The sequence below is a fragment of the Pinus tabuliformis genome, chromosome 6 (assembly GCF_031772625.1).
Source record: "Pinus tabuliformis cultivar Carrire ecotype Pingquan chromosome 6, CPIR1, whole genome shotgun sequence".
NCBI lineage: Eukaryota > Viridiplantae > Streptophyta > Pinopsida > Pinales > Pinaceae > Pinus > Pinus tabuliformis.
The window spans coordinates 632,258,136-632,286,037 of record NC_142292.1 but is presented as its reverse complement, the minus strand read 5'-3'; the positions used below and the strand labels follow the sequence as shown (position 1 = coordinate 632,286,037).

General features: G+C 37.5%; 1 pseudogene; it reads left to right on the top strand.

The window, feature by feature from the left end:
* The window catches only part of LOC149260228 (potassium transporter 26-like), a 125,180-nt pseudogene that overhangs the window by 24,399 nt on the left and 72,879 nt on the right, over positions 1-27,902 (top strand).

Below are 27,902 nucleotides of genomic sequence, written 5' to 3'. Positions count from 1 at the left end.
AAAGAAAGAGATAGGTGATTCAGTTTATTAGTCATTAAGTTGTGTTAAAACAACAACATCAGATATTTGAGAAGAGAAAGTGTACACAATGAAATGATTAGAAAAAATTGTAGTTAAAGAGGGACCATTCATAATGGCTGGTTTGATTAAATCAAAAGCTTCCCTTTTGTTATGTCCTCACTTAAAGACCGAATTTTTATTAATTATGGTTTGTAGTGATAAAAAAAATTAGTAAAATTCATGGACAAATATCTTAACAAAATTTATCTAACCTAGACAGGACTGCATAGATTTTTATTATGGGGAAACAAAATATCAGAAATATTCTATGAGGATCAATACATATGCCATTTTTGGATACAATAGACCCTAAAATATTTCCTTGATTTAGAGTGAAATAAGGTTTATTTGGATTTAGTGAACTTCCATACTTGTTGCAACGTTCAAAGATCTATTTCAAGTCGTGCAAATGGTTGCTTCTTTTCTTGGAGTAAACAGTTATGTCATCCAAGTAAACAACAACAATTTTATTTATCATACCCTTGGAGGCTATGCCCATGGCTGGTTGGAAGGTTGCCCCTATGTTTATTAAACCAAAAGGCATTTTCAGATAGGCATAGGATCCCCATTTAGTCTTGAACGTAGTCTTTAACCTATCATTTGAGTGGACCATGATCTGGTTATACCCTAAAAACCATCAAGAAAAAACATTAGTTTGGAACCAGCTACTAATTGTAGTATTTGTTCTATGGTCAGTAATGGGAAATTGTCCTTCCAACAAGCTTTATTGAGATTTCTAAAATCTATGCAAATACAAATATCACCATTTTTCTGCCTGTCAAGTACTAAGTATGAAACCCATTTTTAATTCCTAACAGGAAAGATAATCTTGGATTTAAGGAGTTTATTTAGCTCATACTTGATTTGGCTTTCTAGATTGGGGTGATTTTTCCTTAATTTTTTTTTTACTGGTTTGTCATTAGACATCATCGGGATGGTGTGTTGTATGATGGAGGTATCATGTGTTTTAAGATCGTCGTAGGTCCAAAAAAATATACCTTTATACTTTTTAATAAATGAATGAAGGATAATCTCTCATGAGGTGAGAGACCAGGTCCTAAATTGATGTTTTCCGGTTTGATATCAGTTCCAAGGTTTACTAGTTCAAACATTAATATTGAAATTTGGAGTTTAGAATTAGCAACCTTCTTAAATATGCATTTTAGATAATAAAGATCTTCAAGATTCACCATAGATTTAGGTATGGGATTTTCATTGGATTTTTGTTTCAAATGACTGTCATGTTCGGTTTCATCAATTATATGATCATCATATGATCCTTCAGATGTTAAAAATATTAAGATATCTTCATCGTCACTAAACACCTGCCAATTGGTGATATTATCAGGAATTGATGGTTGAAAAATTAATTCTATAGAAAACCTATCTGGATTGTAGTCTTCCGATGTTATAAGCTTCGATGCTATATTAACGAGAATGTCAACACTTGCATTTTGAAGTCTAGGAATAAGAGAAATGTTAAATGCTAAAAAATGTGAAGTAAGGTCCTGAACCAATGATTGGTAATGTTTTAAGTGTCTAGAGAGACAAACATGGTGTTTCTTACCTATTTGATAACAATTTCATAATCTCCAAATACATAAATATATTTGATATCAAGACCTATTTCTTTATACGAACCTTCGATCAATGACTTATATTTAGCAGTATTGTTAGTGCATTCAAATTCCAACCTACATGCTAACATTTTTTTTCTCCTTCTGGACTAATTAATCTACAACTGCCTCCCACACAATCATTCGATTTAGACCCATCAAAATCTAATGTCCAAAATAAATATATAACTAATGATTTATCTACAAGATTTATACATTTGGAATAATATGTTTGTGAACAGTTCTCAATCGGAAAAGTAATAGAGTTATCCAAAAAAGTGACTTTTTTGCATTGAAATTTCCTAAAAACTGACTCAATGGAGTAGTTTCCAATGGTGTATTGTTAAAATCTATTGGTTCATTTTCATCTTCAAAATCAGTTACTGTATGCTTCAAATGTTTTTCTCGGTCAATTTTGATTTGATTTAGCTTTCCATTGTAAGGGAGCCAGCTATGAGAGTAGTCTGTTGCAAAATAACCATGAAGCTTCTTGTACCAATCCCTACTAAGAATCAAACCATAAAATTCAGGAATATCAACAACTAGTATGTCGATTACTTGACAAACTTTCGGATTATAAGAGAGTCTAATGTTGACTAAATTCATTTCCCCTAAAACATCAATTTGTTTTCTATCAAGTTGGACAATGTGAACAATAGACTTTTGGGGTGAGACATTTATTTTTGTATAGAATGATCTTTGCATTACGTTTAAAGAACCCCCTGAGTCTATTAAGATGTTGTTCATATTTTTATTAATGATTTCATAAGTCAAGAGGAAAGGGGGAGTGTGTGAGTTATATCTATCACAAATTAAGATAACATCAATGGAATCAACCTTTTTTGATGAATCATTAGGAGGCTAACCCATTCCTCTAGAATATTTGGATATAACAACAATAGGAATAGGAGAAGCGGGAACTACATTCAATTATTTGAGTAAAATATTTCACTGATGTTTAAGCTTACTGAGCTGACCAAGAGAGATATTTTCTCTAGCTTTCTTCATGTCCTCCACTATGTTATATTCCATAGTATATGCAACTACCAAGGTTTCAGATGAGGATGGAGGATTAGATGATGATGGGGTCGGTTGAGGAGATGTAGAAGAAGAGTTTTTATTGACCACTTTATCTTTGGTAGTAGAGGTTGAAGACTTTTTATTTTGGGTTGATTGTACATAATCAGTAGGGACTTTACTCCTAGTGCTAATGGGTAAATCTTCTTTCTCATCTTCATTATCAGAAGAAGGTAGGATAAAATTCCACATGCCATGTACTTCAACCAATTTTTCATCTTCAGATTCATTAGTAGATAATGTTGTTTCTTCATCATCTTCATCCAAATCAGACTCATCGTTAGCTATTGTATTTGGAGGTTGAGGATTAGATGTCTAATTTCCCTTGAAGGATCTAAAAGGATTTTTAGAAGAGGACTCAACTACCTATTTCTTAATTTCTACCATCTTATTAGACATGGTTTCAGGGACATTTTGTGAGCCTTCAAGATTGATGGGATCCATAGGGGCTTTCTTCTTTGATTCATCCTTAAATTTACCCTTATTCATTTTTATTTCTTCTTGGGCAGTGTTCTTTTCTAATGAAATTATTATCTTTTCTATAGACATGGCTTCGTTCATGTTTTCTATTAAAGTAGCCTTATTGGCTCTATCCACAAAAATCGCTATATTGTAAGTTAGAGAGGAAATGTACCATTCAATTTTTACATCAACACCAGGGCTTGATGTAGCTGGGATTTTGTTTAGCAATTTATTAAATCTGGAATTAAAATCTTTGATCTTTTCACTTAATTTTGCTTTCAAATTAGAAAGATCATTAATAAGGGACGTATTTGTGTGATAATCACCAAATTTAGCTAAAAATTATTCCTCGAACCTGTCCCAATTAGTAATAGATCATGGCAGTAATGAAAAATACCATGAACCTGTCGACCCTTGAAGAGTGTAGGGAAAACATCTTATGACATAGTCTTCTTCAACTACTCGATTAAGATTAATGGCTAACATATAATTGTGGAGATGCTCTTCAGCATGTAATCCATCATCAGGATTAAATTTTGGTAGCTACCTTTTAGGATTTTTAGGTAAAACATGGAGAGGTTATCATATTTGCATGGCTCCTAGATTGGCTCATGGTATGACTATGGATGGGGGTTGTTGTTGTTGTCTTCCTGCCATTATTTAGGTTTGGAAAGAGGTGGTCATCGAGGTTGATTGTGTCAAAGAAGAGGAAGGTTGTGTATTAGTGCTGGATGAACTGGCACAAGTACTTTGAGAAGAAGGCATATTAATAGCAGTGAATGGAGGGAAATAAGGAGTTTGTGGTGGTGAATTTGAACAAATTTCATTGGTAGATGTTTTTGACTCAAATTTCTTAGTCTTTTTCCAAAAAAAAGGAAGAGGAAGCTCAAATGGAGGAATCCAAATATTCTCACTCTGAGAACGAGTTAAAATTCGAGTAGGTTGTAAAATAGAAGTTGCAATTCCTTCAAAAGCTTGAGATGACACAGGATTTTCTAATGAAATAGAAATTTCTCATAATTTCTTTATTAAAGTCTCGACTTCAGGTGATTCTAGCTTATAATCTGAAGAGAGTACTTCCGGAAATGTTCTAGGAGGTTTAGAAGGTAATTTCCCAACTCCTTATCTAGAAATAGGAGTTTTAGATGAAGATATAGAATTTGGGGGTGGTCTTGAGGGGGAGTGACTCTTGGAATGGGTTTTTAATTTAGTTAGAGTTATTTTTTCCATTCATAGTTAAAAGCCCTACTTCTAGTGCCAAAATGTTGAGGTCTGAAAATTCGCTGCAACAACATGGGGGATAACCACCTATTCGGGGACTTGAATACTGTCCCTTTTCCATTCGGAATTGTGGCTCTCACTAGATATAATGGGATCAAATTTCCAATAAACATGTCATAGAATGGATAGAGTGTTCTTAACCAAAAACTATGTAATAGATGGGGGTGATTTATAAATAGAAATACATGTATATTAATATATTTACTACTGGGGTTACTCTTATAGACATTTTTGTGCCTTACAGCTATAAGCATGAAATTTCCATAAACCAAGGGATCCTAAGTCCCTAAAAGTGTTGTTCCAGCTCCTAAAGAAACAAGGTCAACAAATTACAGCTTCTCCCAGAAGTTCTCCACCAGAAACTGCTCAAAACTAGTCAAATCAGGATCATTTCAGATGCTCCACTAGCTAGCTGTGTTGCAAAGCCACCAAATACACTGGCTAGGTGCATTGCAACGCACTTGAATGCATTACCAGGGTGCGTTGAGCGGGAAATGACAAGTGGCAGAGTCATTCCACGAGGTGGAGAGACAATGGAAGCTTCCAGAATCTTCCCCAATGACACTTGCCTCACTGAATTCAACCAGTGATGAGTAAGAGGCTCTCAGTCTCCAAGTGGAAGCAAGAACTAACAGAGAGAAGCCACTAATCAATTCATGAGCTGACTCATCCTCTTTGCATACATCTATATATGGATCCCTCACCAAGAGATCCAGGGGCTGGAATTTTGTACATTGCAGAGAATTGCTGTTGGTTTTCAGATAGATATTAGAGTATTGGGTGATTTATGCTTTGTTGGAAGTGAAGAGGGGATTCTATTCTGGGAGGTTGATGCTAGATCAGGAATCATCGGTTGTAACTCCTCCTGGATCTTCTTGTTTTATCAATAAAACTATTTGAGTTTCTCCTACATGCTTGTATATCACTGATGTTTGTTATATTTGTATGTTTAGCTTAAATCTGATCCTAAGCTTTTTATGAACATAAATCCATGTCTTTGTGTAGTTTCCTTCTTCTGTGATCTTGCAGGAACTTGGTGACGCTGGGCAAGTAAGGGAGCAGATAGTTGGAAGCTGTCAAAGAGAAGAGAGATTGGATCAAAGGACTAGCGCAAGACATAGGTTGGTTCATCCTATTCCTCTTTGTTTATAGTTCATAAAGGAGAATACAAGAGTAATTTTCCCTATTTGTTTCTGAGGTCTCTGTCACAACCCAGTGGGATAGGGTCGTTCTGAATAGACACTTTTCCCGATAAAAAAATGGCGACTCCGCTGGGGAGCGTGTCCAGTTAGTTTGTTTGTGTTTCTCTTGATTGTTTGTTTCATAAACATAGAAGTAGCGAATCGAACTGCATTTGCCATTTACAAATGCAAAGTAGACATCTGCTACTTCAATCCATTCACTGGATCTGTTTATGATCTAAATAGCTGATTCACAAATGATCTGATTACCCTTTGTGATAGCTCTTAAACCTCTTTTAAATCAACCCTCTGATTGTGCATTGCTGATTGCTTTTACTCGGCCAAAAACCATAGATTAAACTGCAAACCGTGACCCAGAACCCGGATAGAATTCTCGTTTCTGCCCCAGCGCAGGTGCTGTGAAGAGTTCCTGCATTTCAGTGCAGTTCCTGAGAGGGCAACCTGCATTACAATCCAGTTTCTCTGTGTACCAGGTGCGTTGATCAGCTTAGTCCTGTGCAGCTGACGTTCTTTGCTCATTTTTTCCAGTTTTTCCTCTGATTTTTGCAGCCTGTGATCAGTGTGTGTGTCTGTTTAAAAGCCCCTTTTCTTTGCCTTAATTCCGCCTCAGTTGTATAAAAGAAACTGTATTTGTTTTTGTGTGTTTTTTTGCGTCATTTAGAGTTTCCCATTGCAAAAGTAGAATAGTCATACTGTCGTCCTTTGATTTAGATCTGTCGTAAGTGTCGATTTTGATCTTAGGAGAAAGTTTATTTGTTGTTGACAGTTGATTATGCTTTTACTTTTGCCTTTGGCTTGAATTTGTGAATTTCTAGTGTCGAAACAAGTGTTTATTTCAAAATCATAAAGTGTCGTAATCGTCTCTACCTTTTGATTTCAAAAAGAAGCTTGTTTGTGTTTTTCACTTGAAAGCGAATTCAAATTTGTACAACAAAATTCTTTTTAGGCATCAATATTAAGAAAGTGAAAAACAAATACATGCACATGTGCATTTGCATAGTGACAGTCTGTTTGGCTTGATTTAGGAAAAGTGCATTTACAGTGTGCTCTTTGCTCTTTGAGAAAATATTGTGTCTTTCTTTTCCCCTTGTAGCTAGGATTTTCATTGCTGAAAAGAGATAAAAGCTTGCTTATCATCTTTAGATTGCATTTTAGGAATTATATCTACATCTCATGGTGAACCCAAAAGGAAAACTTCATAAGAAAGATCAACCTAAAATAAATTCAATGAACTTAACAACGCTTTGTAACTTAACGCACAACATTTAGAGGTCTAGGCTAGAGACGTATTTCGGCGTCGTAAAGTCTGGTAAATGTCGTCCTCACTGATGGTTGGGTGATTCCTCCACTTTGTGACGATAAGTGCCAGTACGGACTTGTGCTCCCACTTACCGTCGAGTATATATTGGGAGACCCCTATAGGCTTAAAACCTTTATCCATAGGAAGCCGTGTCGGCTGCCCTACTGATCGCAATGCACCGAACACAGCATTCGGGAAGATTGACTGCCGTACCGTAAAAACTATTCTGCAGTTTTGCGATTGGTTTGGTACTCCCTCTACCTAGACCTCCAGAGCAGTCCCTTTCATTCCTTTTCAGACTCTTTAACGGAAAAGGTCCATCTGAGCACTTGTCACTTTAGGCTCATTAAAAATCGAAGGAGACTAGAGTCATCTTTTGTTTTTTCTCGACTCTTAAAAACTAAAAAAACGAGTTGTGTAAAAGCGTCTAAAATTTTATTTTAAACGGAATAATCATCACCTTTCCCTCGTTGGTCTTCGAAGTTAGTCTCCCTTCATCGCAAGTTCTTGTAGAATCGCTAGGAAATCTCTTGGATAGACTAGATATGTCTGAACAACCCTCAACATCTAGGACTGTGTCATCTGACACAGCAGTAGCAAAACCTCCTGCTGCTACTCCAATAATGTTCGCTGGTATACCATCTGTCCCGGCAAGTTATCAACAACAAGCCGGAGTCCAATCAGGGACTGTCTCGATGACATGGTCTGTTCCTATTTCTTCATCCGGATTATCATCTGATATTTCTTATGTTGAAACTCAACAAACTGATCCAATGTGTCTTCAAAGGCCAATTTACCCTTTGAGTACTGGATTTCCACCATATGGAGGGCAATATGCCTTTTCATTGTTCCCTCCCGGAGAACAACCATATGGGAGTTTACAACAAATTTTAGGTCAAACTGGAATTACATCCAGCGGTTGGGTACCAATATTGCCTCAGCAACCAAGGGTTGTATATTCAATGCAACGAGTCCACCCTGTGTCGAATATTCCCACTATACCTGCTATGGTGACTGCATCGCAAGTACAAGCGCTACCTGTTGTATGTCAACCCCAACAGCCTCAGGTCGCAATACAACAACCTCTTGTCTCAACGACTCAATCACAACCTCAGGTTAGTGCCTCCTTATTCGGAATGATTCAGGCTCAAAAAAGTACTATGACTTCTCATATTGGTCAATCATCCAGTATTGTACAACAGAAAATGGTCCAACAACCAGGGTTGGTTCAATCTCAACAACCGCCATTGCAACAATCATATCAAGGACCTGAGCAACAAGTCTTTGTAAGTAATGGGCAACCGCATTTCCAAAGCGGTTATCAACAACCATATTATAATGGTTATGCCCATCAACCTTGTCAAAGTTTCCAACATCAAATACATTATGCTGGTATGCAAAGACCCATTGCTCAGGCGATTCCATCTTATCCTGGGTATGCTTCGCCTAACCTGAATCAATAGTTTCCCTTTGTAGCAACTCTAGAATTACCAGATCTAAACCGGCTAATGAATGATCCAATTGCTTATGCCCCTTGGTGGCCAGCGATTCCGCATAAAATTCCGTCAGATATTCCTAAATTTAATGGAAATCCTGGTGAAGATCCGTCGAATCATGTGATGACATTTCATCTGTGGTGTTCATCAAACACCCTAAATGATGATTCGATAAGACTTCGCCTCTTTCAGAGGACATTAACGCGTCCGGCAGCAAAATGGTACATCGAGTTGCCTAAAGCTTCGTTCGACAACTTCAGTACCTTAGCCACAACCTTTTTAACCAATTTTCAGTTACCAATAAGGTACGAAATGGGAACAGAACTTCTTACCAACTTCAAACAGACAACGGCCACTCACATATCTGATCATATACATGAGTGGCGACATCGTCGTAGTATGGTAAAAACGTACGTCCCCGATCAGCTCTTAGCTGAATGGTTTATCAAGTCATTACTACCTTCCATCACGGAAGATGTGGCAAAGGGGGGAGTCGTAACAGAAGAGCAAGTTATCGCTCGTGCGCAATATCTGGACTTGATTTACACTCAGTCCGGCACGCTCTACGACAAAATACCTGACGCCCCTAGATCGGAATTCTCAACTCCTCCTCCTCCTAAATCAAACAAAGACTCTCATGCCGGCGATGGCGTGATTGGCACGACAGACACAAAATCGACAAAGGCTACATCTAGAAAGGCCTGTAAGATTTCTAGTCATAATGCAAATGAGGAACTTCTTGCCTCGGAAGTAAATGTCGTGTCAGTCGACAAGGGAAAACAACTGAAGCAACCAAGGGGCAAGAAGAAAATGAAAGGGAGAAAAAGGAAACCCCCTGCAGGGTGTCATATATGCGATGAGGATCATCGGACGAGAGATTGTCCACATAAAGCTGAAGTTAAGAAACTCTTTAAGAGTTCAAAAACCTCAGCAGTATTGACTGATCCGTTTCCAAACCCGGGAACCAAACTGGTTGCTAATCAAAATGCTTCCAGATCCCAAGTGCTTATGTTGTCTATCTCAAAGCAGCAAAATGATGCTTTGACTAGGAATATAGATTACGGGAATCCACAGCTGTCAAATAACAAGGCTAATGAACAACCTAGTAGTTCGACGACAACTTTGACCGAAGTTGTGCCACCCATCATTCCTGAACAAATGATAAAGTCGCCAAAGAGAGTAGTAGACAAATCGACATCTAATCCTCGTGCAAAAATAACACATAATTATAATAAAATAGAGGACCTGGCCCAATCGCCGTCTGCTATGTCGGCACTTGAGGTACCGCAAAATTGCCTCTCCCAAGAGCAAGCTTTATTATCAGAAATAGGTGGGATTGACCCAATGGATTCCAATCTTGTGGCCTTTGATCATAAAGGATATGACCCTCAGTTACCAACTCAACTAGCTTTCCTTGTTCAAGTGAAAGCCCTCAACAAAACTGTTCATTGAACAATTATTGATGAGGGGGCATCTACATGCATTATGTTGATGAGTTTCTGGAAAAAATTAGGATCTCCAACCTTGTCGCGATCTTCGACGACATTAAAAGAATTCGACGGAAGGACATATACCCCATATGGTATCCTAAGTAACATGAAAGTTGAACTAGGAGGGAAAACAGTAGAAATTGATGTTGAAGTAATCGACGAAAACCTTGATTACAACATCCTATTGGGAAGACCCTGGATATATGCCATGGCCGCAGTTGTGTAGACCTACTTCAGGAAGATTGCATTTCCCTTCCAAGGAGGAATTACAATCGTCGACCAACAAACATTTCTCCCCAACATTCCACAAGTTACGGGAAGCATTCCAATGATCCATGGAAGCAATCATTCGCTCCAAAATATCGGAGTAGGTCTCCTAAAAGACCCTGCCATAATGGGTACTTTTGCCCTACCAACTCCTAGTAATCTGGCGGAAGTGGCCACAACGGAATATGAAACCTTCTATATCTAATGAATTTGGACTCCGAGGACAGTTCTTAGCTCGTGTCAACCTCGTTAAAAAATGAAACAAGGAATCTCGAGGATGGTTCTTGTCTCTTGTCAACCTCATTAAAAAATGAAACAAATCCCCTTTCCAAATCTCAAAGGTAAACCTTCATTCCAACCACCAAGTTGAATGCAATGAAGCTTGGGGGGCATGCACCTCGATTTGCATTATTATGCTGGGGGCATGCAAACTTATCACGAGCAATGTTACTGCAGGGTTCGAGCAGTGTTTACCGCGAGGTTCAAGCTCGTTTAAAAAAAAATAAACCCGGACCGAGCAAATGTTTCCACCCGCGTTTAAGCTCATTAAAAAATGAACTATTCCCCGGTAAATAACCCCCGTGAATGAATCATTTCAGCCATTAAAGCCTTGGTCGTGTTTGCACCGTCACCTCCACTTTTCCATTGGCCGATCATTCACCTCCATTTGATTGTTTACCCATTTTGAGGAACAGCTGAGAAGAGTGATTTCACTAGCCATCCTTGTGACACTGCTGTGATTGGAAAATTCCAAACACCTGGAATCAGCTGCTACCCATTTTATCACTTGTTCCTCAAAAGACGAGTCTTCTTTAAGCTCTTTTCATCTGACTCGTAAAATATGAGAAGATTGCCGAGTTTTGGCCTTCCAGCTCGTTAAAGTGACCGGAAGCGCTATCCCTCCTCTAGATTTTAATCTTTTTGGACCTGAGGGATTATTGCACAAAAAGATCGAGCGCTTGTTTTGTTCGGCTCGTTAAAACTATCGAAAATTCATCCATTCTGTACTGTTTTATACTTTTTCAGACTTAAGGGATTAGATGATGAAAAAGGAATTCCGAAGTTACCTTTTCAGACTCTCTAAAAATGAAAAGGACCGAGTTATCTTTGTCGTTAGACTCGTTAAAAAGATTAATAGCGACAAACTTGTCTTTAGGCGAGAACGCGTTTCACTATCGCTAGGCTCGTTAAAACATAGCGATGGGTTTGCCCAAGGGCAAATTATAGAACAAGCATATGTTATCCTCCTCAAGCTTGACAAAAATAAAGAGGTACTGGTCAGCAATGACTGGGGAAAAATTGGGAAGAAAACTCAAAGAAACTTTATTCGTAGCAAGTCGCTCTTGAACATGACACTTCCACTCCGTGCCTGAGTCGGGTTGGGTTGTTTCATTCACCGGTCACATCACCATGGTCACGCCATACCATCCACATTTGGGGTAAATGCTACCGATCCATCACATAAGTGTCGCCGACATGTTCAAGAGAAGTCATCCAGAGAAGTCACTCGTGTCCCATCCACTACCATACATTATACTTCATTCTTTCATGACCGCCACCCTGAACCATATATCACCAGATCGTTTTCATCTCCATCAAAATCATTTGCTCCATTCCGTGTCATTGATGTGGGATTCATTAAGGCCCTCCTTTCATGGATCGCTTCTTGTCGACATCAGCTCATTATCCAAGAAGTTGATCTAGGAACACCCCATTCAATACTTTGAAGCTTGCATGCCTCAATGGCAAGTTTCTCACTTCCGGCGACAGGTATACATCAATGACCTTCGACCGAAATATTTTGCGTGGTGTTTGATGCCAAGTCCTTTATTCACACCACGTGAATTGTACTGCAGTACCTTGAGGGTCATTATCATTATCGGTGATTCCTCTCGCGCGTGTTAATAGTTTACATCATTGACTGGTAATCAAGCGATGTCTTCCCATGTTCGACTTCAAAACATTTCTCACATGGGTCAACTTCTACTTCGAGTGAAGATCAGACGAGATTGAAGACCCCAGATCTAGTTTCATCCATCCGGGCTGCGATATATATTCAGGAAAAATAAAGACATTGAAATGTACAGCATTGCGGCACAGATAATCATCCTACTGAAAGGATGATGACTTCATCAGAATCATCAGTCTACCATCAGACGATTGTTTGTTCTATGTACATGAAAATGAATTTATAAAGCTGAGCATGGGAATGCCCGCCTCAGCTAGATCATGAAAACAGTATGAAGATAATGTATTGTATTGTATCTTACTACAGATCTCCTCCCCAGCATTAGAAGAACTTCGGATCCTCCTAATAAAGCATTTCACCCGATAAACGGCCTCATACTTTAGGGGGCAACTGTTATAGACATTTTTGTGCCTTACAGCTATAAGCATGAAATTTCCATAAACCAAGGGATCCTAAGTCCCTAAAAGTGTTGTTCCAGCTCCTAAAGAAACAAGGTCAACAAATTACAGCTTCTCCCAGAAGTTCTCCACCAGAAATTACTCAAAACTAGTCAAATCAGGATCATTTCAGATGCTCCACTAGCTAGCTGCGTTGCAAAGCACCCAAATACATTGTCTTGGTGCATTGCAACGCACTTGAATGCACTACCAGGGTGCGTTGAGCAGGAAATGACAAGTGGGAGAGTCATTCCACGAGGTGGAGAGACAATGGAAGCTTCCAGAATCTTCCCCAATGACACTTGCCTCACTGAATTCGACCAGTGATGAGTAAGAGGCTCTCAGTCTCCAAGTGGAAGCAAGAACTGACAGAGAGAAGCCACTAATCAATTCATGAGCTGACTCATCCTCTTTGCATACATCTATATATGGATCCCTCACCAAGAGATCCAGGGGCTGGAATTTTGTACATTGCAGAGAATTGCTGTTGGTTTTCAGATAGATATCAGAGTATTGGGTGATTTATGCTTTGTTGGAGGTGAAGAGGGGATTCTATGCTGGGAGGTTGATGCTGGATCAGGAATCATCGGTTGTAACTCCTCCTGGATCTTGTTTTATCAATAAAACTATTTGAGTTTCTCCTACATGCTTGTATATCACTGATGTTTGTTATATTTGTATGTTTAGCTTAAATCTGATCCTAAGCTTTTTATGAACATAAATCCATGTCTTTGTGTAGTTTCCTTCTTCTGTGATCTTGCAGGAACTTGGTGACGCTGAGCAAGTAAGGGAGCAGATAGTTGGAACCTGTCAAAGAGAAGAGAGATTGGATCAAAGGACTAGCGCAAGACACAGGTTGGTTCATCCTATTCCTCTTCGTTTATAGTTCATAAAGGAGAATACAAGAGTAGTTTTCCCTGTTTGTTTCTGAGGTCTCTGTCACAACCTAGTGGGATAGGGTCGTTCTGAACAGACACTTTTCCCGATAACAGTTACTTATGTTTATGCAATTTCAAATGATTGTCCTTAACGCATTGATAATAAAGATTAATCAAACACTTACAAAAATGAAAAGAATTTAAGATAATTATTTTGATTAGATATTTAATCAAAATAATTGATGAAATTGTATCGCAATAAAATAATGTTAACAAATCGCTTCTCTATGTATTAAAGATGACAATTATAACATGTTTATAAGTGAGTTAATGCAAAACTGCCTTAGAAAGGATACATATAATAAACGATATAAAGAGAAATGAGTATCAATTCGTAAACAAAACATAAATACAATGATAAAAGTACACGATGCATGTTACTCTGCTCATCAAAGAAATAGTTTTGGTCTAGTATTTCTCATTAAGATTGTTTCAAAAGTAAAAAAGTTCAATCTTCCAAAGCCTTCTCTACAAAATTTCAAGACCTTGATCTAGTCATTATACTAAGATAAACTTAAAAGTATAGAAGTGAAAGCTTCCAAATTATTTCCTTATAAAATTTGGAGACCCGTTCTTTGTCGACATGAAAGGGTTTATATAAAAAATAAAGTATAAAAATAGACAATACGTAAAAAGTGATGAGGAATTTGCAACAACTCTCCTTAAAATAAGATAGGACATAAATAGAAGTTGTTGAAATGATGAACCCATGAATGAAATTGTGTCTATTCTTTCATTTGCTACTTGAGCTCATAAATATCCATCATTGGCTTAACTTCAAGGGGCTGACCTGTCCTCATACATAGTTGTCCGGTGTACACTGCATCTGAAATTGTAGGAAGCATATGAGTGGATGAGTCATCAAGGAAGTAGAGCATTAGCCACTGATTGTGTGTTTCCACTAGATATTTCCAGTACATGTCCCAGTCAAGTTTTGTTAACTTTTTAATTGCTTCTTCCTTTTCTTTTGAAATTTCCTGCCATTTCCTTTCTAGAACTTTAATATCAGGAATACTACAAGGTAGTAATTCTTGAATCAATTTTGAATTATGTAGGTTATCATTGATGTTTCAATGATGTTATTAGCATCATCATTTTCCTTGGAGACTGCTCTTTCTACCTTTTTCAACTGAATGTCCCAATATGTAAAGAAGATTTCCTAGTGAGATTCATCTATTTTGGAAAGGGCTACTGCTATGCCTTCTGGTGTATCCTTCCATGTTATAAATCTTGAGATTTTTTAATCAATTTCATTGAAAGTCATCATTAGATCGGATGATTGATTCATCAATGAATCACTTTTAACAAATAGTGGATTGATGATTGATAACATCTCACAGAAAATCGCTTTTTTGTTTGATAATAGAGTGTTTAATTATAATGCTTCCTTTATAAAGTATTCCACTTTAGGATAGTCCTTCATCTGATCAAGTGAAAATTGGAGCTGCTGGATTTGAGTATCCTTAGTACTAATGTTTTCCTGATGTTGGAGGTTTAATTTATGAAAGCTCTACTCGAGTTGAGACAATTGTGTCTTGACTTGTTCATCAATACTTTGCCTTTCCTCTACCATTTGTTGTTCCAACTATTGAATTATTTCTTCCTTTTCCCTGATTAGTTGTCAAATTTCTGCTTCTTTATCAATCGTAGCAGATGCATAAGCACATGCAAACTATGACAACCTTGTTAAATTCTGTGAAGGATAAGTTTGTGTATCCTTCCATACTATCTCCATTGGTATATAACTGGGAATGACTGTTCATGATGGCTCTCTTATTCTTCTTTTCCTATGTATTTTCGTAACAACCTGATGTTTGGGACTGTAAAACACCTCAAGAGGATGTATTTCTTCCACTTTAAGGACAATTTTGTGTGAAGGGAATGCCGAGATGATTTCAATTTCTTTTGTAGTAACATCTTTATCAAAATCCCTAATAGTAAATGATCTCTGTCAAGTGTTCTGGGCCGTGCTGAATGTTTTATACATCTTAATATTCTATGTCCATTATTGTACTTTAAGTTGTTGATCAAACTATTTCTAAGCTTCATCCAGTTCATTATTGAAGGGTGTTTTATCAGTATGAATTTATGTGGATTTATCTTCCACTTAAATATCTTTAGAAACTTGCTCTGAGTCTTGTTCTAAATTCTTCTCTGAATTTTTCTCTGAATCCTCTTCTGAACCTTGCTCTGAACACTTCTCTAAATCTGGCTCTTCTTGGGAAATCGATTGAGGAATCCTCAACGGATCCAAAGGGATGTTTTGCAGTCTTCTTTCAGTATATTCTATTAATTTTGCTACCATTTCTTGATTCAGTTTCAATGTAGCCAAGTGTTGTACTTGTGAAAATATCTCGTAAAGTTAAGGTAGGTCATCATAGTCATCATTTTCATGACTAAATTGCCTAATTTTTACTTGGGTAGTGACATTCTGTGCTAATTTATTTAGATTGAACTATCTGTTAGGCATAGTATCAAGATTTAAACATGTAATATCATATTGTGTAGGGAATGAAGGCTAAGGATATTTCTTGGCTTCCTTTAGGGTCTTTGTCAATCCATCCCCTATAGTTTGATAAGAAATCTCCCTAGGGAGTAGTTTATTAGGGAGATATAATGGCAGAACATGAGGAGGTGCTAGACCTCCATAGACTCTAACATAGGTAAATAGCTCTTAACCAAACCACCTTCCTATTGGTATGAAATCAATTTTTTCCCTTCGTACAGTCTTTGGGCTCTTTTATAAAAAATGTCTTAGTGTATTGGTAGCATGAATCCTTGGCAATTTTTATAAAAATGGGCTTGGAAATTAGATTCCCACGGGATTTTATGATATATATGGATAGAAGTGGGGTCTTGAATGGTCCATTTCCATCCCATGGTTGGGAAATTTGAAGTGAAACAGACCACATCCATGATATATGCACTCACAAAGAATCGTGGAAATACTCTAGTAGTAACATACCATTTTCGCCTAAATTCTTAGATTCGGGAGGAAATGTTGTTTGAAAGGATAAAGCCCCAATCCATTATATAAGAATCGACCACTTCCTCAATAAGAGGAACCCATTCAACTGAAAATTTAGCTATATTAGGGTACTCAAACAACCTTAACATCATAGCTGCGATATAAGAATAGGGACGAGCTAGAGAAGATAGAGAGTACATACCCAACTTTTCATGTTTGTGTTTGTTTGGGTAGGACTCCATCTCTTAATTGGATAATACTCCACCTCATTCTCGCTTGCAAAATGTTGGAGGAAATCTATGTAATACATCTTATGTGGGTTGGGTATATGGTACATTTTCTTCAAATCTTGATCTGTAAAAGGCCCGATGATTTTTTCTTAAAGTGAGGAATGTCCTATCGGTGATATTGATGTTCTCAATTATCCATTTCATCATATTGGTAAAGGGAAGTATCTTGGCTCGTGCAACGATCCTGTGAAAAGAAGAGCTGGCATCTTCATAGTTGGAGGCTTCAGAAGATGAAGCAGCGTCCGCTATCATCACTCTTTGAATTACCTTGGGTCCTTCACTTTCAAGCAATTGATACATGGTTTCCCATGAGTATGTTCGACTTTCTATCATGCACGTAGTGTCCAAGAAAAGTGGGGGCATTTCTGTTACATCGAAAGCAGAACATGTGGGTTGTGAATCTTCCATGGCTTTATTTCCTTTCTTTGCTTTGGTGATGGTGTTACACTATTTCTTCTCATGTTTAACCTACAATTGGAATAAAAGAGGAATGAAGAACAATAGGTTTGAAATGTGGGAGCATTTGAACATACAAGGTTTGAAATGATGGAGAATATAGTTTAAATGCGAAAAATATGAAATATCTATATATAGACCATTAAATCACCTTGGGTCTCTAAATCATAAATAATGTTAGAAGTTGTTAATAACTGAAATCATGGCTTCACGTGACAATTTATTGTTCCATTAATAGATTGCATCACAAGAACCTTACAAATGGTAATCTAAAACATGTTTCCCTCTGTTTTCCCGATATGCGATAGCGATACCTTTATATCGGCGGTTTGGGTATCGAAAGTCCGCGATGCATTGATAATAATATCGCAAGCGGGGTTTGGAGCGAAGGATAATCGAAATGACCAAACGCCTTTTGTGATAGTGAAATTGCGAGGAATGATGTGGCACTGGAGTGGGCTCGACTGATGATTTACTAATTGTGCTTTTCCTTTGTTTTATTCATTGTCATTATTTTATTAAATTCATGCCTTTTAATAAAGAGCTTCATTGCAATTAGAAGATCAAAAGTGAATGGAGCACCTTGCGTTCTGCCAATTTGCGATTCATCTGGAAGTGATATATCTATAGTGGTGCATTAATTGTTATGTTGGGTCTCGATGGTTTATCACATATTAGAATTGGAGTGGTCCTCATGGATTTTATATAGATTTTATATATCATGCTTCTTATAAGATTTGTGATGTGGATCAGCTGTGTTATAAAGTGACTATGTTAAAAATAATTAAGATTTTTAAAATTTAAGTATGTATTTTTTCTCGAGGGGTGGGGGGTACTTTATCTCATTGAAAATATCAAAAGGATAAAATGGGGAATTTCTCATTGGGACCTGCGAAGTGCGATAAGGTCGAGATTTCTTTAAGGCATGCTCATTTGAGTTGTTCAGGCTAATGAAATTTGGATTTACTATTCAAATAAGCTCAAATTTATCCTTTTAAACCACAAAAATGTTTTATTTTTCTATGTTTTAAAAATTTAAAGGGTCCCCATTATTTATATAATAATTTCCTAAGACGTTTATATATAAATCAATGCGAGGTTGTTGAATAGCACAATAGGTCCACGAAGAACCTCGTTGTAATATGTCAAATATACATATGAATGCATGTGTAGTGTATCAGAAAACCAAGGTATCTTTAGGATCATGGTCGATGATTTGTTTAGTTGAATCGATCTTAGTACTCCCCTTCGCATGAACATCATATTCATGTCCCTTAAAGCCGAATTCATCCTCTAGAGATTTGATAACCCCAATTAGCCTCTCCTTATCAAGCTCAATCTCACTATGGGTTTCATCTCGATTATCATTAATACAATCCATATTATCAATTTTCTTAGGTAAATCCATGGTATTACTACCTTGCACTGACCCTAGGCTGTTAGTTATTTTTGCATTAGGGAAAGCCAATCCACTATTTGAATACCCAGCTCTCACTCGTTTATTTTGAGAAGCATTCAAGGAGGTGGGCATCTCTGGAAAAAAAAATGTTACAATTAAACTATAAAAATGCATACAATGGAGAGCCTTGTTTATATGCAATATTCCTCTTCCTTTCGATCTTTGTGGTTTAACATTTTGAAAGGGTTCGATTTTGTTGACTTTTCAACTACACACAACTTGGTTACCCTGAACCCTACAACCATACAATATTTAGAGGATCATTAAAGGTTAACGATTTTGACTAAAGTCTCGGATGAGCTGAAATGTTCCTAAAGCATCTTACTTTTTCTTTGTTCGAAGGGTATTCATCAAGATGTTGAAAGATACTGTAATAGCTGTGAAGACAGAAGCTCATGAAAATGCAGTGAATGAGGCCATGCATCAGTAGTTTCACAGGTTTTTACAAGGAGTTTTTTTTGTGCTTTTTTCAGACAATAGTTGTTCATAGCAGTATACTGGTAGCAGTTTTGAACAATATGGATTTTTGAACAATATGGATATATCTCTACTGGTGCATAGACTGTTTTTAGATAGATTAGTGTGATATTTTCTCTGGTTTTGATACACTGATTCTCTGTCATGACGGTTATATATTATTAGAAAATCACCTGGTTTCCCTGTTGGGCGGGTGGTCATATGTAAATGTACATAGTTTTTATTAATAGAATTTTTACCGTAGCTTACAAAAAAAAAAAAGATGAAGTTTGACAGTTAAATTAATTGTCATAACTTTCTTTTAATATATTAAAAGGTTTTATTCTTTGTTAAGATTTTATTCTTTATTGGACTCATAATTTTTTTATTATTAAAGTACAATATTGTTGGAGTCATGATTGCCGTTACACCAAAACCCCTAGGTGTTAGTAAACAGACACATTGCTAGATTTAAGCACATGCCACGAAACACATGGGGAGCATTGACCTTCTACACCACCATTAATGGGGAGCCAACAATCTCCCCCCCAACGTGAGCCCAATGTGTTTCGAACTTGAGAGATCTCGTTCTAATACCACTTTTTGGAGTCACTATTGCCGTTACACCAAAACCTGCAGGTGTTAGTAAATAGACACATCGCTAGATTTAAGCACATGCCACGAAACATACAAGGAGCATTGACCTTCTACACGGCCATTAACGGGGAGCCAACAAATATATTATTCCATTTAAATATAAAGGGGATTACGATTCCATATTTCTTCCTGATAAGCACCTACTTAAATCCAAACCTCATAGTTGAAATCAATTTGGTCAGCTACACTAGTACACAAGCAAGTCCTCTCGAAAAGAACAAAAACATTGTTCATTCAAAATTCAAACTGATGAAACTCATGATTCACATGTAATAGTTTGCTACGGTCAATTGTCATGCCTTTTTCCAGAAGTTGGTTTAGCGTCGATATCTTTTGTGTAACCTTTGTGGACGAAGAATATGAATCTAGTTCAACAAATATATTCACGACTATCTTGAAAATGAAGATTGAAGTCTTGCAGCCCCACGGGGTAGGCGAGTTGGTAATCACAATGCGGTGAAGTTCGTTAGAAAGGCTGGCTCCGTACTGAAGGTCACGAGTTCAAATCCCCCGGAGTAGCCTGGAGCTGTGGAGAGGGGCAAGCGCAGTTCCGAGGGGTTATAGTGGTAGCAGTCAGAATCAACTCCGTGTTACGCGAGTTGCGAGGCTGCTCGAGTTCTTGATTCCTCTATAATAAAAAAAAGAAGATTAAGTCTCCCTATTGTCAGCCTCAAGGCTCGTTTAGTGTTAAAATAAATGGTTATTCATGGGTTGGTAAACATTGGTAACTCTAGCCTTTTAACAAGGAAATCTGTACCTATGGACATTATTTGACCCAATCATTTTACAAGCATGTATATAAAAATATATTTAAATTTAGTCTTTTCAAAATGGGGACAGTTAATTCATATGAGATATTTAATTTGGTGAATTTTAGTGAAAATAATATTTTAAAAATATAAATTAAATTCGTAATTTTACAAATTTTAGTATTTAGATTAATATGAACGATACGGGATGCTTGTTACTACTTATGAGATTTTAAATAATGATAAACAAGATGAAAAGATCTTCTGAGATGTTTGATAATTTTTTAGAACTGATGAATGCATTCAAACTTATGATACTATGCGAGCAATTATAGTAAATAAGTAATATATTTCTTCGGGCATTAGGTGCATACCAAAAGTAGCGGTTTAGATGGGAATATGCTAACTACTACAACAATCTATGAGGATAAAGGCACTCGGTTTAGGGGAAGTTTATGTTACTGCAAGAAAAGAACAAGAAAGATGCAAGAAAATGATGAGTGGGAAAGAAATAGAACGTAAATTATGTTAGTTCAAGAAAAAGAACAAGAAATATGGAAGAAAAGGAATGAGCAGGGAAAGCGATAAAACGGAAAAAGATGAGTCAATATACTAAATGACAAATAATTGGTTCATAAAAGACTATGTTCTTGTGAAGAGAAATGATAGTTATCCAGTGCAATATTAACTTAAGTGACCCGACAAGAAAGCCACTAAATCATTTATAACCACATGGTGAATGTAATACGGAAATATGTTTAAAAAAAAATTACGGTACAGTTTTATGGGTCTGTGGAACTGCCCAAAATAGAGTTAGACTAAATCTATCTGATGGATTTAGACTAAAGGTAAGTGAATTAATGAGATTTTCAATCAGAAACTAGTGAATAGTAGGTACTTGAGTTCCATCCCAGTCTTCTTAGGCTCGGTACCGAAGGGAAAAAGGTTTGAACCCAATGCGCAACTGTAAGGAGGCCGGACTGGTAACGAGGTGTTTTGTTAAGCCCGAATTTGACATGAAACGTGAACTATGTTATATGATCCAATATTTCTCCGCATACCTGTAAAATAACCAGAAAAATTGTAAGAAAATGCAAAGGGATTATGGCTTAATAACCCCTTCATGCTAACTACTTTTAGTCTGTGATAATAAAATGGTTTAACACACTCCAATAGTTTAACATATAATCATATAATCCAATGAGGAAAAATGATCACAGGTGGGCAAGGGGGAAGTTCTTCTCAAAGGAACGTTTTAGGGTGTAATTAAGAGTTTTTCATTAATAATGGTATGCTATTACTTTGCAATTATGAAGTCGTGATTCAAGGTAAGTGGAAAACTATATATCTTATAAATTAATATAAATGTTTTCATATTTATATTAATAGTTCAATAATAATTAAAAAAATTTGCTTAATAAATTATAAATTTTATTAATATATTTAAATGCATATTATTCAATTTTCATTGGTACTATCTATATGATAAAAGTAATAATAAAATTATAGCTTATTGAGAGTTAATAGAGGCTCATGGGGCTTTGGGTTGATGGTGGATGGGTGCACTATTAAGGCACTCTTTGCTATACGTCACTGGTTCAAATCCCTCGTGGGTGCTTACCTACCAAAAAAAGAGAGTTAATAGAGAAATTTTTCAAATTTTGTTGAAACATAGTGATCAGATGTTAAAACATGTTTTAGGAGGCACTCAAAATAGAGAATTAAAAGTTCATTTCGATGTTAAAAATTAAATATTTTTTTATATAGATTAATAAAGACAAATAATTATACTTAAAATGTAATCCAAAAGTTTCTATCATGAATAAAGTTTTATTATTAATATATTAAAAATTTTATTTATTAATAATATTATTAAATATAAATTTTGAAAGATAAAATTTTATTTTTTGAAATCTAGAAATTATAAATTTTTATTTATAATATATAATTAATTCAATTGAGTGATGACAAGATGCTTTTGTAAAATTACTCTATGGTGAAATGGTGACATTTACTAACAGAAATTGAGCCATTCTAAGGGATGGTGTAGCGAAGTGTTGTAGAGGCTACAACCACCCCCAAAATTTTACCTTGGCCTGTTTTGCAGCCTCCCTATCAACCTTACACAACAGTTTGTCTTGCTTCATCAAGTACTCAAGCTTCAGTGTTTTCCTCGCATAAAGGTGGCTTGTTGATCACAGTTGATTCATTCCCCCTCATAGGCTCCTCACCTAGATTTAGTCCAACTACAAGATGAGCAACTTCCCCTTGAAAATTGTGCATTTCCAGAGGGAAACAAGCCTTCCCTCCAGAAATTGCACAATCCTCTCTGGCAGCCTCCTCGGATCCAAGATTGTGCAATCCCGCCAACCAACACTCCAAGCAAGATTTGTGCAAATTTTCCTAGCAGAGTCTGTTCAGCCCAGAATTTTTGCAAATATGGACATCAATCAGCTGCTCTGCATAGAAATTGTGCAGACCTTCGGGGTAGTTAGCCCAGCTCACAGTCAGGAATGTGAATTTTTCCCAAGAAGTTGAGCAACTGCATACATGGGTAGTCTGGTTGACCAGTTCCACCCAGGACCGAGGAAACTTGACTTGCATGCATCCATGACTTGCTCTTCTCGGAATAGCAAAAGAAAACATGCAAAAGGTATCCCATGATTCAGGGAGCTAGTTTTAGCAATCGGGGGTTACATGCAAAGTTGTTTTAGAAGTTTCCCTCCAAGTGTCGCTTTTTCCTAGATTTGAGGCATGCGCGTCATACGACCAAACTTATTTATTCGTCGTATTAGAGCCCATTCATTCACATTGATCTTAGAGCTCTGCCATCCTACAATATATCGAGGACTCTTCAGTACATCTGACTTAGCTATTCATGGGTAAGTGGCCTCAACTTGTCGTTTTTAGCATTTATGTCACTTTTTGTGTATTTGCTTGTGTGAGTGTTGTTTGCTTGATTTATTTGAACGCTTGCTGTTGTTTACATGTATACTATTTTGTCCAAGCTTTGTTTCAGTTTTCGTGGCTATCTCACTGATGTCGCATGCCTGAAACTGTTTTGCATGGATGTTCATCGGACCGACGAACTGCCTCACCTACATGGATGTTGATGTGTTTGTCGAATCTTTCATTCATTTTTTTCATGCACTATTAATTATTTATGATATCACTTAGTGTGGCCATGCATTCACTTTCTTACTTTCTTTCAATTGCCCGTCGGCGAGTCGGGCCAACCTTGTCCCAGGCTCTGCCTTCACCAAGGCTGCATTGCACAATCTAGGAAACCAAGGCTCACCTTCCTCTCCAGATTTTCACATTCCTACCCAGCACTTGCCTCCAAGACTGTGTTGTGCATTTATGGAGGATAATGGCTGCTTGGCCCAAGAAATTGCGCAAATTTGTACATGGGCCAGTAGTGCTTCTGAGCTGGGATTGCGCATTGCACAATCCCACTAGCCAGGTGGCCAAATAGATTGCGCATTTTGCAGATCCAGTAGCAATTCCCACTTCCCAGATAGCCCATACTACCTTTTGCGCACTTCTGGAAGCCATTCACCCAGCTTCCCAGTAAAATTTGCACAATCTTGTGGTAAGCTCTAGTATTGCAGCAATAATGCTGCAACTCCTAGGCTTCCTACTTTAGTTTTATCAACCTGGTAGTTTGTAACAAACTTCGAAGCAACGGTGTTGTATGCATAAGTACTAGTTCTTACTGCAGACTGTCACTTATCAGTTAGCGCAAGATCACTAGGAGCTCAATCTAACTTCTATGAATTCCATAATAAGCTTTATATGTGATGACAGAAAGGAAATCTTACTCTACAAATGCTACTCTACTTGTAGAAAGGAGAAGAAGACTAAAATGTAGGGTAAACTTAGCAAACCCTAATTAACCAAGTAATCTTACTTTTGCAGAAATAGAGATGAAAAACCATAAAATGAATGCCATTACCTACTTAAGAAGTAAACAACATTTACTCAAGCTATTTCTAGAAGGAAATGAGAAAAAAACATTTTTGGGATTTTTATGTATTTTTAGGTGAAATTGTCATGCATGTAATTTATTTGTTTGTGAATGTGGCAGCGATTAAGTGGCTATGGAGGGCGACTTGGGAGTTTTCTTAGTGTAGGAAGGTACGGATAGGTCCTAGGAGATCTGAGGTGGCCTTCTAGAGGCTTTTCCTGCATCGGACTTCAAAAAAACACCTACAGGAAAATCTACGGGAGGCTGTAGGGGATCTACGGGAGGTCTACAGGAGGTCTACAAGAGGATGTCAAGAATAGTTTTGGAGGTTTTGAAGGTAGGAAAGTGGGTGGAAAGGGTAGCTGAAGTCTAGGGGGATGTGTTAAGTTGTCTAGGGTTCATCAAGAAGGATCAGGAAAGAGAAATATGGTTGGACTTGTTGAAGGGAGGAAAGGAAAGTTCATGAGAAATGTGCAGAAAACTAAGGTAGATTTGTGAGGGACTTTGGGTGACCTGTGGGACATAAATCAAAGAGAAATGGTGATGGCTAGTGGTTTGGCTTGTTGTGAAAAGAGGATTGCTGCAAAAGGACTGAAAACCAAACAATGAAGTTAAGCAAGCAAAGAAACTAGATACATCAAAAAATAGAATTTTCATCAAGCTAAGCTAAACTTTGATCTAGGAAAGTAAATGCTGGAAAAGATGCTACGTGGAAAGAAAGCATGCAAGGAAATTTATTCGAAAGACAGAAACGAGCATGGTGAAATAGATCTACAACCAAGCATTAACCTTCTAACAAACTTCAACACCAGAAATCCTACAAAAAAGGAAATTTTGTGTCTTTTTTGTGGTAGAAAGAGGGTCTTGGCCTCAGTTCATGGTCCCAGAGGGAGGAAAGGAGGCCAAGGCTATGTTGATGGCCTTTTTGTATCTTTTCCCTATCACTATTCAACTTGCTACAATAAACTGAAATGGAAACAACCTTTTAAATCACCAAAGCAACCTATTCTTAACAAAGACAAAAATCTATCGAACAACAACTAATTCATAAACTGAAGTAAAACATATAAATACAAAACAAGAGGAGCTTGGATGCTTGGATTGGGCCCTAACCCAAGAGCTTCAGCCCTGTAAGGTAACTCAGTGCTAGCTTGAACACGATCTCATCTTCATTATCAAAATAATAATAGGATTACATGAAACTGTCAACAAAAGTAAGCTCAAAGTTGAGCAGAGCAAAGCTGCAAAAAAAATTCAAAAATTTAACTAAATTCCAACAACCCAATGAGGCCCTAGGCCTCTCTACCTATGCAACTGAAGCTCCCAACAGCTTCCTTAAAATAAGGGAGGCTTGGCTCCCAAAACTTGAGATAAACAAAAGTTATCTTCCACTTTCTCGGCTGCCTCTTTGGTGCATTGATGTGGCTTCTTGTGCTCCGAGCTGCATGATGGATAATTCGAAGTGGGGAGTCATAAATGATGGCGAAACCCTCCTATAAATCCTCTCCCTTGTCTTCTTCAAATATTTACTGCCAAATGTCCATTAAATCTTTGACTTTGTCTCCAAAATTGACCAAATATATACATTAAACACACATTAGACTTCATGGCATAATAACCAACCCAACTCACTCTATTAGCATAAATATAATAGAAAACATGTGATAAAATAATGAGAATGGTGGATTAAGCTAAGTTAGGATGCAAAATGAGCCCATATAATTACCCATTTATGGGGCTCATCATCACCCCCCTACTGAAGGTGTTGCCTATCCTTTAAGCAATTAGTCCATCTCCTCATCTTCGATGGCCCTAATGGCCTCCCTGACATCCCATGCTTCTGATGTGAGGTCCTCTTCTTTGTCATGGAATCCTGCCTTTCTGTCCACCTCTTCCCACTACTGTTGTTCTTCTTCCTCTTTTCTACCTTCCAGTAAGCCTAGCAGCAGTGGGGGACTCAATTTGAGGCCAATCCAATTGGCCTTCAAACTCTGCATAAAGCGCTTGTAAAGTGACACTCTCCTTAATGCTTCTTTCGTCCCTGTTGGGAAGTGATACTCCCTGATTTTCAGGCTATGTGGGAGAGTGTTCCACCTCCTCATACAAGCATGAATACAGTCTTCCCCAAGTAATCTTTCCATGTCCTCAAAATGTGTAATGGCATGAGCCTGATCATTAATATACCTAGGGGGACTTCGAGGATTATTTGCAAGCAGCTGGTGTGTGCTGATGAGAGCCATGGGGTCTGATGGCTCACCTGTGATCATTAAGGGTTCATTTTTCTCTTTTACCATAAAATTTTTGATTTATGTTGCCCTTTTCTCATCATGATTCATCCATGATTCCATGACCATCAGTTGTAAGTCCCCTATCCTAGCATTGGGGTCCCATAGGTTCATATCGGTGAGGGCCATGTTATGGAAATAGAACTCTACTATCTTTGCCTTGTCTTCTGTTGAACTTTGGTCACATAGGTCTGGAAACTATCTATAATCTTGGAAAGGCATTGTGCCTCTCTGTGACAAAGTCTTGATCTGAAACTGCAGCCATTGGTCTTTGAGTTATACTCCATATGATTTTGCTGGTGTTTTGCACTGTAGTGCCTCCATAGACCAGCTCGCCATGCATGCCAATTGTGTCTCCTTTTCTTGTAGCTGTCTTCTTAGCAACTCATTTTTTGTTTCCAAGTGAGTTCTTGTGATTTCCTCTCTATGTCTTACAACACTTAACTCCCTGCCCATTTCTCTGAGCTTGTTCTCCATGTGGCCAATATCCTCTACCCCCTTGGATTTGGTGATTTGCATCCATCTATGGCTCCTTATTCTTTATTCTTCCAATGCAAAGAAAAGTGGGACTACAAATTTCTATGGAATGATTTTGCCCCCCCAAGAAGATTTTAGTAAGAGCCCAAACTAGGCTAGGGGTCAGGTTCTTGAGTCTCTGTTGTTTCCTCCTTCCCCTTTGATTGTTCTTCTACCCATTTCTCAAGTTTTTCAGTCTCCTGTAGCTTAGTTAGGGTCTCTTGTAGAACAATATGTTCCTCCTATAGAGCTATTTTTGAATCTTGTAGTTGCACTCTTTCCTTCTAGGTGGAAGATCTGGGACTTCCTCTTTCATATGTGATGGCGGATTTAGAGGGAGATTCTTCCCCTTTGACAGTGGGTGAATCTTCAATTACAATAGGCACTATTGAAGATGGCTGTGGTTTTCCTATTTTTATCCTTGTGCTTTTCTGATCCCTAACATACATTGATGTCTGCCTCTTCCTCTTTTGTTTTGGTTTCATTGGGGTGCTAAGGATAGTG